This window comes from Crocuta crocuta, unplaced genomic scaffold, assembly GCF_008692635.1.
Source record: "Crocuta crocuta isolate KB4526 unplaced genomic scaffold, BGI_CrCroc_1.0 scaffold554, whole genome shotgun sequence".
NCBI classification, from domain to species: Eukaryota; Metazoa; Chordata; class Mammalia; order Carnivora; family Hyaenidae; genus Crocuta; species Crocuta crocuta.
The window spans coordinates 112,076-121,193 of NW_027532171.1; the positions used below are offsets into that span (position 1 = coordinate 112,076).

At 40.7% G+C, this 9,118-nt stretch overlaps 1 protein-coding gene across 1 annotated transcript in view; it reads right to left on the reverse strand.

Moving 5' to 3' along the window:
- The window catches only part of ZNF81 (zinc finger protein 81), an 84,391-nt gene extending 81,111 nt beyond the window's left edge, over window positions 1–3,280 (reverse strand). The window contains exon 1 of the mRNA XM_077776912.1: window positions 3,224–3,280. The gene's annotated coding sequence lies outside the window, so the exon portion shown is untranslated. The remainder of the gene's footprint in view (window positions 1–3,223) is intronic.
- Window positions 3,281–9,118: the final 5,838 nt, after the last annotated feature.

Consider the following 9,118-nt stretch of genomic DNA (forward strand, 5'->3'; position numbering starts at 1 on the left):
AGCCAAAAGAAATGGAAACACATGTCTGCTCCAAAACTTATATACACAACTATTCACAGCAGTATTATTCACAGTAGCCAAAAAGTGGAAACCACATAAATGTCCATCATCTGAAAATGGATAAACAAAGTTTAGGATAGCCATACAATGGAATATTATGTGGCAATAAAAAAAGTATTAATACATGCTACAACAAGAATAAACCATGAAATCACTATCTTACTTGAAAGAAGTCACTCACAAAAGACCACAGATTTTATGATTCCATTTATGTAAAATATTCAGACTAAGCAAATACATAGACACAGAAATTTGATTACTAGTTGCCTAGGCCGGGAGTGCAGGGTGGCCTGAATGGTGAANAAACCAGATAAAGGAGAAAAGCTTAAAATATATAATAGATACAGATACAGATAAATATATAAATATAGATATAGATGTAGATATATAAATATAAATAGATATTGATATAGACATAGATATAGACATCTTGCCCAGATAGGGCAGTATTTCAAAATTGTTATTGTGGGATATACATAACTGTAGAGCAACATATTTTCATATTGATGTAAAACAGGTGCTTCCCTAGCAAAGTGAAAATTAACAAAGTTAACACAGGGGAAAAACAAAAGAGAACAATAAATGTCTCAGAGCCCAGGGTNGGAAAAATGACATAATACAATAAATACAATAGTAAGACTCTGAGATGTAGAAAGGAAAGGCAGATAGCCCATGGATCTCAGGGCCTGAGGAACAACACAGTGGTGAATTCCCTAGATTTCTTTTTCCTCCCATAGATCACAAACAGGGCACTGGAGAAGCTTATAACTCAGAACTGTCAACAGGTACAGACAAAAAAGCTCTGAGAAAAGCCCACTTCCCTTAATCAAAGGACCAAGAAAAGGGTGGTCTAACTAAACATATTCATCCCACTCCAGCCACATAACTAACAGAATATACATTCTCTTCAAGCACCTATGCAATATTCTCCAAGACCTACCACACTCAGGGTCATAAAACAAACCTCATTAAATTGAAATCATACAGTATATGTTCTCTAATATCATCAAACTAGAAATTAATAACAGAAAGATAACAGGAAAGTGTCCAAACACTTGGAAATTAAACAATTTCTATATAATCCATGGATCAAGGGAAATTAAAAAGTAATGAATGAAAATAAATACAACATATCATAATTTTTTAGATGCACATAAAGCAGTGTTGAGACAGAAGTTTATAGTAGTAAATGTTTATATTAGAAAAGAATTAAGGTGGGGCACCTAGGTGGCTCAGCCAGTTGGGAATCCAACTTCAGCTCAGGTCATGATCTCATGGTTCGTGGGTTCGAGCCCCATGTCAGGCTCTGTGCTGACAGCTCAGAGCCTGAAGCCTGCTTCTGACTTTGTGTCTCCCTCTCTCTCTGCCCCTCCCACACTCACACTCTATCTCTTAAAAATGAATATACGTTAAAAAAATTTTTAAAAAAGAAAAGAATTAAGGCTTTAAATCAATACTTTAAGCTCTCATCTCAAGAAACTAGAAAAAGAACAAAGAAAACTCAAAGAAAGCAAATGGAAGTAATAAATATAAGAGCCTAAATCAATAAAGTTAAAAGCACTTACCAAATTGTTGAATCACTCTATAGTACACCTGAAATAAACAATAATAGTTGAGAATATATCTGTATGTAAATACAGAAAGAAATAAATTGAAAACAGAAAAATAATAAAGAATAATCAATAAAACCTAAAGCTGGTTCTTTGAAAAGGCTGATAAATTTGGTAATCCTCTAGGAAGACTGAAAAAGAGAAGGAGAAAGAAGATACAAATTACCAATATCAGACCTGAAACAGAAGATGTAACTGTAGATGCTGTATCCTTTAAACTTTGGAAAGTGAGGGAAGACCACAAACAACTGGATGAAAATTCAATAAATTCAATGATTTGGATGAAATAGTCCAATTCTCCACAAAACACAAACTCCCACAACTCACCCACGATTAAATAGAGAGTCTGAAAAACAATAATCTGAATAGTCCTATAACTACTGTAGAAGTTGAAGCCAAAATCAAACAGCTTCCAAAAGGAAATGTCCAAGCCCAGATGGTTTCACTGGAGAATTCTACCAAACATTTAAAGGAAAATTAGCATAACTCTACACAGTCTCTTCCAGAAAATACAAGAGGAAAGAATACTTCCCAGCTCATTCTATGAGGCCAGTATTACCCTAATTCTAAAACCAGACAAAGACAGAACAAAAGAAACAAAAACTATAGACCAATATCTTTCATAAACTGAGTCGCAAAAAATCCTCAGGAAAAAAAAGCATTAGCTAATCAATTCCTGCAACATATTAAAAGAACTATACACCACAACCAAGTGAGATTTATTCCAGGAATGTAAGGCTGGTTCAACATTCAGAAATCAATCAGTGCATTCTCCCATATTAACAGGCTAAAGAAAAATCACATCATATACATTCATACAGTATTAACAAATTTTAACACCCATTCATGATAAAAACTGACAGACACATAGATCAATGGAACGGAATAAAGAACCTAAAAACGGCCCCACACAAGTATGGCCAATTTATTTTTGACAAAGGTGTAAAACAAGTCAAGGAAGGAAGGCTAGTCTTCAACAAATGGTGCTTGAGTAACTGGACATCCAAAGAGATGAGCTTCAATCTAAGTCTCACACTTTATAATAAACTCACAATGCATCATGGACAGCAGGAAGGAGAAATGCACCAATCACCATCACACCAGAGAGTTCCTCTCTCCTTTCTCAGTAACAGGAGAAAAGGACAACAAACAGTGCAAATTTTGTATGAAACTGTTGACAACTAAACAACTAAATATTATTTCTGACTAAAATATGCAACATTTATAAAAAGTACGGCCTAGACCATGAGTCTCCTCCTATTTCAAGGAGTGAGCTTCACGTAGACACTTTTCTGACCACAGACCGCTAAGGTTAGACATCTATTAAAAAGATAAACTTTTGGAAACTAAAAATGCACTTCTAAGTAACTCATGGGCAGAAGGAAAATCAACTCTTCGGCAACACTTAGAACATAATGCAGCAAACCTTGTGGGTCTTGGAGTGAAGTTCGGGATCTTAACGTTGACAGAAGAGGAAAATAATGATCGAATCATCCAACTACAGTTAGACAACCGATTCTACCACTGACCACACAGAATTCCTCAACACTCACCCTCCCTGGGGACCCATCACCTCCACATCCCTCCGCCACAGTGCAATGAGATCCTCCCGACAACTATTGAACCACTGCTGAGAACCGTAGCTGCTTCCGGTCACCACCCCTAGCACCGCCCCTTCTCAGGGTTTGGGGCGAGGAACGAAGGGGGCGTGGTTCTGCACACGCGCAAAACCACATTCGAAGCCGCTGTCAGCCCAGAGTCAACATGGGGACGTTACGGAGTCGGTGCTTTGGCGCATTCAGTGCCGCTCGGCCGTGTTGTCAGGCGGGGAACATGGCCGCGCCCAAGTCGCGCTTCCCTGTGGGGTGCGCCATGTTGGAGGAGTGACCATTCCGTACTGAGGGTGGGGCAGCCTCTAAACTCACACAGCAGAGCCCTGGAGCTGTCTCACACGGTGGCGCGGAGCATGGGTGAGAACGTTCTTCCGGGCGGTCTTCCTGAAGGAGGGGGTCTTTGCATCTGTACTCTGGATCTGTGCACTAATGTTCAGAGAAGTTGAAATGCCTCTGGAAAGACGCAGATGTGCCAGTGGCTGTTCTCCCCTGGCCGATACCACAGGATGAGAAGGGGGAGAAGTCAGACTGGTTTACAGACCCCTCCTGGAACATACCATGAAAGAAGAAGGGGAGGAAATTGGGGATGTGCAAGCCCTCCTAGGATATAGCACTGGGAGAGAAAGGGGAGAAGTCAGTGTTAGACTCTCCTCCGCTGTGGGGGTCTGAATGGTCCCATAGTCTACATTATCTCCCAGTCCGGCAACCTCAGATAAAATAAAATATGTACCAATAATACACTTTCAGATTTGTCCTTAATCTAAAGCAATATGGCAATAAAAGCATCTTTAGGGAACCATTATTTTTATTTCCACATAAAATAAAATCGCATAGTGATAATCCCTTTGAAAATGTAGCGTTAAGACAAAACTGATTCTACCCTTTAGCCAGTTTGCTGCCTCTAATATTACTTATCATATAAAAATTCTGGAGATGCCTATACCCTTCTAGGAGATGTCACTGAGGCAGAAAGAAATCCTGTTGCCATTTATCTAGGAATGCATACTTTTCCTTCAAAACCAAGTTCAGATATCTCCTCCTCCAGGGAATCATCCTGACGGAGGTAGAAGGCTCTGTACCGGGCCGAAGGCCTTCCTGAATCATCAGGTGAGGAAGATGCTTTGAGGGGACCTGACACATTCTCAGGTATGGACTTGCTGGATGCTCTCAGTCCAGTCACATCCCCTCTGGGTCTCAGTTTAACAATCTGGAATGTAAGGGTGTCCTACTCAGCCTAAGACCATCTGGGACTGATTTGTGGTCTGACAGATCCAGCAATCAATGAGGAGACCACCCACCAGAGGAACCATGGAGTATCTCACTAATTAAAGGAAAAGATAGAATTCTAGGATTCTGAGGACTGGTGAAGTTCAGATGAAATATAAATGAAGCAGTGTTTTGGTAACATTAAATAATGCTGAACAGTATGCGAACTGCAAACTGAACCGAGTCCTGTTATTTTGGAAACAATGAAATTCAGATAGATGTAGAATGTTGTGTCTAGGTACCCCTTAGCTCTGTTCAGGTTTGAAAATCTTGGCTGCATTTTTGTGTCTAAGTTACTTAGAGTCTCCAGCAAGAGTAGGATGTTTCATTCATATTGATACCGGTCTGAATGGCAGTTTTTTGATAGTCTATGATTGTAGAGAAGGAAGTTTCCTGGTAACTAAGAAAGCAGCAGTCACTCAAAATAGAGCTCTGTATGGCATTACAGCTGCAGTCCTTGGGAGAAATAATGTTTCCTGTTAACTTTGCATCTGAGTTTATCTGTGATTGTTCTCCCAGCCTGATGAATGGCCGGGCAGATTTTTATAGTCTGAGCTAATTTTTGCTTTCTTAGAGGGTAGGACTCTCCAATTACTCCAAATCCTCTATAAGCCCGGTCTGAGAGTTTATTGAATGAATAGACGAAGAAGAAATTGAATCAATGGTAGCATGTCTGGCATGCAGACACTTCTATATAGAATTCCAAGGGGTGCCTGGGTGGCTCAGTCGGTTGAGCGTCCAACTTCGGCTCAGGTCATGGTCTCACGGTTCATGAATTCGAGCCCCACATCGGGCTCTGTGCTGACAGCTCAGAGTCTGGAGCCTGCTTCTGATTCTGTGTCTCCCTCTCTCTACCCCTCTCTTGCTCATGCTCTGTCTCTGCCTCTCACAAAAGCAAAATAAACATTTAAAAAAATTTTACATAGAATTCCAAGAATCACTGTTAATGAAAAAGGAGGGGCGGCGCCTGAGTGGCTCATTTGGTTAGGTGTCCGACTTCAGCACAGGTCAGGATCATAGGGTTTATGAGTTGGAGCCACATCGGGCTTTCTGCTGTCAGTGCTTCGGATCTTCTGACACTCCCCCTCTGCCCCTCCCCCCTCAAAAATAAATAAACATTAAAAAAAAGAGTCGTTGTTAATGTTGTTGAACATCCTAATAGTACTACAGTTATGTTTTTAAAAGTAATAGGTCTATTAGACCATTTCAGAGAAGGAAAGATAGAGCCAATAAACATATGAGGAGATGTTCAGTCATTAGCGATCAGGGAACTACAAATCAAGACATAATAAGGTTATGTTTTACACCCATTCAATTTACAAAAATTTCAGTCCGTCAATACCAAGAGGATGTACACCCACAGGATCTTTTTGCCCTGTTGAAGAAATGTGAATCAGGGTAACTGCTTTAGAAAGTAGGCATTCCCTCCTACAGTGAATATTTACATATCTCACAATCCAACCAGTCCACTCTTAGGAATATATCCAAAAGAAACACTCTGCACAAACCTAGGATATGCATGACAATCTGTTCACAGCAGCAAAATGAGGAAACAAAAATGGATGCACATCAACAGGAGTCAAAATGAATAAACTAGAGGGGCACCTGGGTGGCTCAGTCGGTTGAACGTCCGACTTGGCTCAGGTCATGATCTCGCAGTTAGTGGGTTCGAGCCCCGCGTCGGGTTCTGTGCTGACAGCTAGCTCAGAGCCTGGAGCCTGCTTCTGATTCTGTGTCTCCCTCTCTCTCTGACCCTCCCCTGCTTGCTCGCTCTCGCTCTCTCTCTCTCTCTCAGAAATAAATAAAAATTAAAAAAAAAATAAACTAGAACAATGCCCAGCAATATGGATGAATGTTAAAGGAAAAAATCCCTGTAATTCCCAAAAGATTATATCAAGCATAACACATTTTTATAAAATTAAAAGCTACTAATATAAAGAACATAAATTATTTAGGACTGTGTGTAATTGTGATAAAATCATATTAAAAATAAAATATTGGTGAACTTAGGATTCAGGATGATATTTACCTCAGTTAAGGGGAGGCAGGGCAATGAATTGGGGGACCACATGGACAGATGGAGGTTATTGTCAAGGCCATACAATGGATGGTAGGCACATTAAGTGCTAACCTTATTATTAAAACTATTTAAATTAATTGGGAAAATTAAGCTGTAAGATTTATATCGAAATGTATAAACAGAAAGTTGGCAGAGAAAGGTGCTGTCCTTTTTTTGAATGGGACAGGAAAATGTTTGGCCCCAACCCAAAGATGCCATCCAGTGGTGGGATGAGCAGAGAGGCAGGAGCCCCAGACCTTGACAGTACTGGAGCCCCTGACAGAGATGCTCTGGTTCCACAGCTCACTTCGTTACACCTGCTCAATGTCGTGTCTTTAGATGTCTTTCTTCCTTAACCTACCCACCACTCTCTAGCTCCTCACCGTGCTTTAGTTTTCTTCACAGCCTTCCTTTAAAAAATGTTTAATGTTTATATATTTTGAGACAGAGAGGGATTGAGAGAGCAAGCAGGGGAAGGGCAGAGAGAGAGACAGAGACAGAGAGAGAGAGAGAGAGAGAGAGAGAAGATCCCAAGTAGTTTCCCCACTGTCAGCACAGAGCCTGATTTCAGGGCTCCATCTCACGAACAGAGATCATGAGTTGGACACTTAGTGGACATAGCTACCCAGGTGCCCCAAGCCTTCCTTTTTATTGGAAATTATTTTATTCATGTGTCTTTTACTCCTTTACTTTTTCATGCTGGTAATGAAGTGATTTCTGCTTCTCGCATTTGTGGAGTAATCAACTGCTTTATCTTTGGTATCTTCACCACACATGCAGAGAGCAGTAAAACACACACAACCAGGTTCATTGTCTTAAAAGATTACTTATTCCCTTCAAAAAAACTCTGCAGGCATCTCTGGATGACACAACTAATTGATTTGGTAGGAGTAATGCAGAAAATAGTAAAGAGATGCAGAACTTATAAGTATATATGAGACCCTATTTGTTCATCCATCAAATATTTATTGATCACTGGCCATTGCTCTTGGTACTTGATGTTTGGCAAAACAAAACAGGCCCGAAATTCCTAGCTTTGTGAGCCCAGCCTCCTAGTAAAGAAGAGGGCAATAAACATTGTTTATCAAAAGTTGATAACTGCTAAGAGGGGTGGATGGGGCAGTGAAGTGAGTTAGAAATGTGGGGGGAGGGGGCTGCCACGTCAAATATAGAGGGATCAGAGTCTCCTTTTATTATTGGAGAGAGAGAACGCGTGAGGAGGGGATGAGGGGTAGAGCGACAGAGAGAGAATCTTAAGCAGGATCTACACTTAGCGTGGAGCCCTATGTGGGGCTAGATCCAATGACCCTGGGATCATGACCTGAGATGAAATGAGGAGTTGGACACCCCACTGACTGAGTCATCCAGGAACCCCGAAATATCAGAGTTTCTTTTTAAACTCTACAACCGACTGTCCCGAATCCTGGAGCAGGCCAGTTGTGAGTCTTCACATTTATGCCAATGTCCAGTTGAAAACGAGTAGGAACGCAATGTCAGAATATTTTCACATCTGCAGCTAAGGACATAATGATGGGCACCTCTTTGTCCTCCAGTAAATGCAAAGACCAGTCTTCTGATCAGTCTTGTCTTGCACACTTTCCTTTAGTAAATGAAAAATATTTTACAACATTGTAATATATTATCTGTCTTCCACTGACAGATAGAGGAAGGCCTCATGAAAGTATCAGGTTAAATGACTAAGCAGGGACCTCTGGACCAATAGCCACAACCATTTACACATGTCACTAGGTAGCAGGCAATGATAGCTTATTTACTCTATACCTGGCTTTTAATTTTAATTTAATTTAATTTTGTAGTTTAAAAAATTTTTTAATGTTTATTTATTTTTGAGAGAGAGTGTGAGCAGGGGAGGGGCAGAGAGAGAGGGAGACACAGGATCTGAGGCAGACTCCAGGTTCCAAGCTGTCAGCACAGAGCCCAACGTGGGACTCAAACTCATAAATCATGAGATCATGACTTGAGCCGAAGTCTGACGCTCAACTGACTGAGCCACCCAGGCACCCCTTTAAGTTTTTTTTTCTTAATTTTTAGTAATCTCTCCACCCAATGTGGGGTTCAAACTCATAACCCCGAGATCAAGAGTTGCACACTCTACCGACTGGGCCAGCCAGGTGCCCCTACACCCAGCTTTTTAATGGAAAATCTTTACACTACACAAAAGTTGAAAGAACTATGCTATGAGCATTTAAATGCCCTCCACCTGGATATAACAACTGTTACCTTTTGCCACATTTGCTTTATCTCTTTTTATACTTATGTACATACATACAGGCCCCATCATTTAAAAACGATGTCCAGGGGCACCTGAGTGGCTCAGTTGGTTAAGCATCTGACTCTTAGTTTTAGCTGAGGTTATGATCTCACAGTTCATGAGTTCAAGCCCCATATCAGGGTCATAGCTGACAGCTCAGAGCTGGGATTCTCTATCTGTTTCTGTCTCTGTCTCTCTCTTGCTGCCCCCCCAAATAAATAAACTTTTATCAATCAAT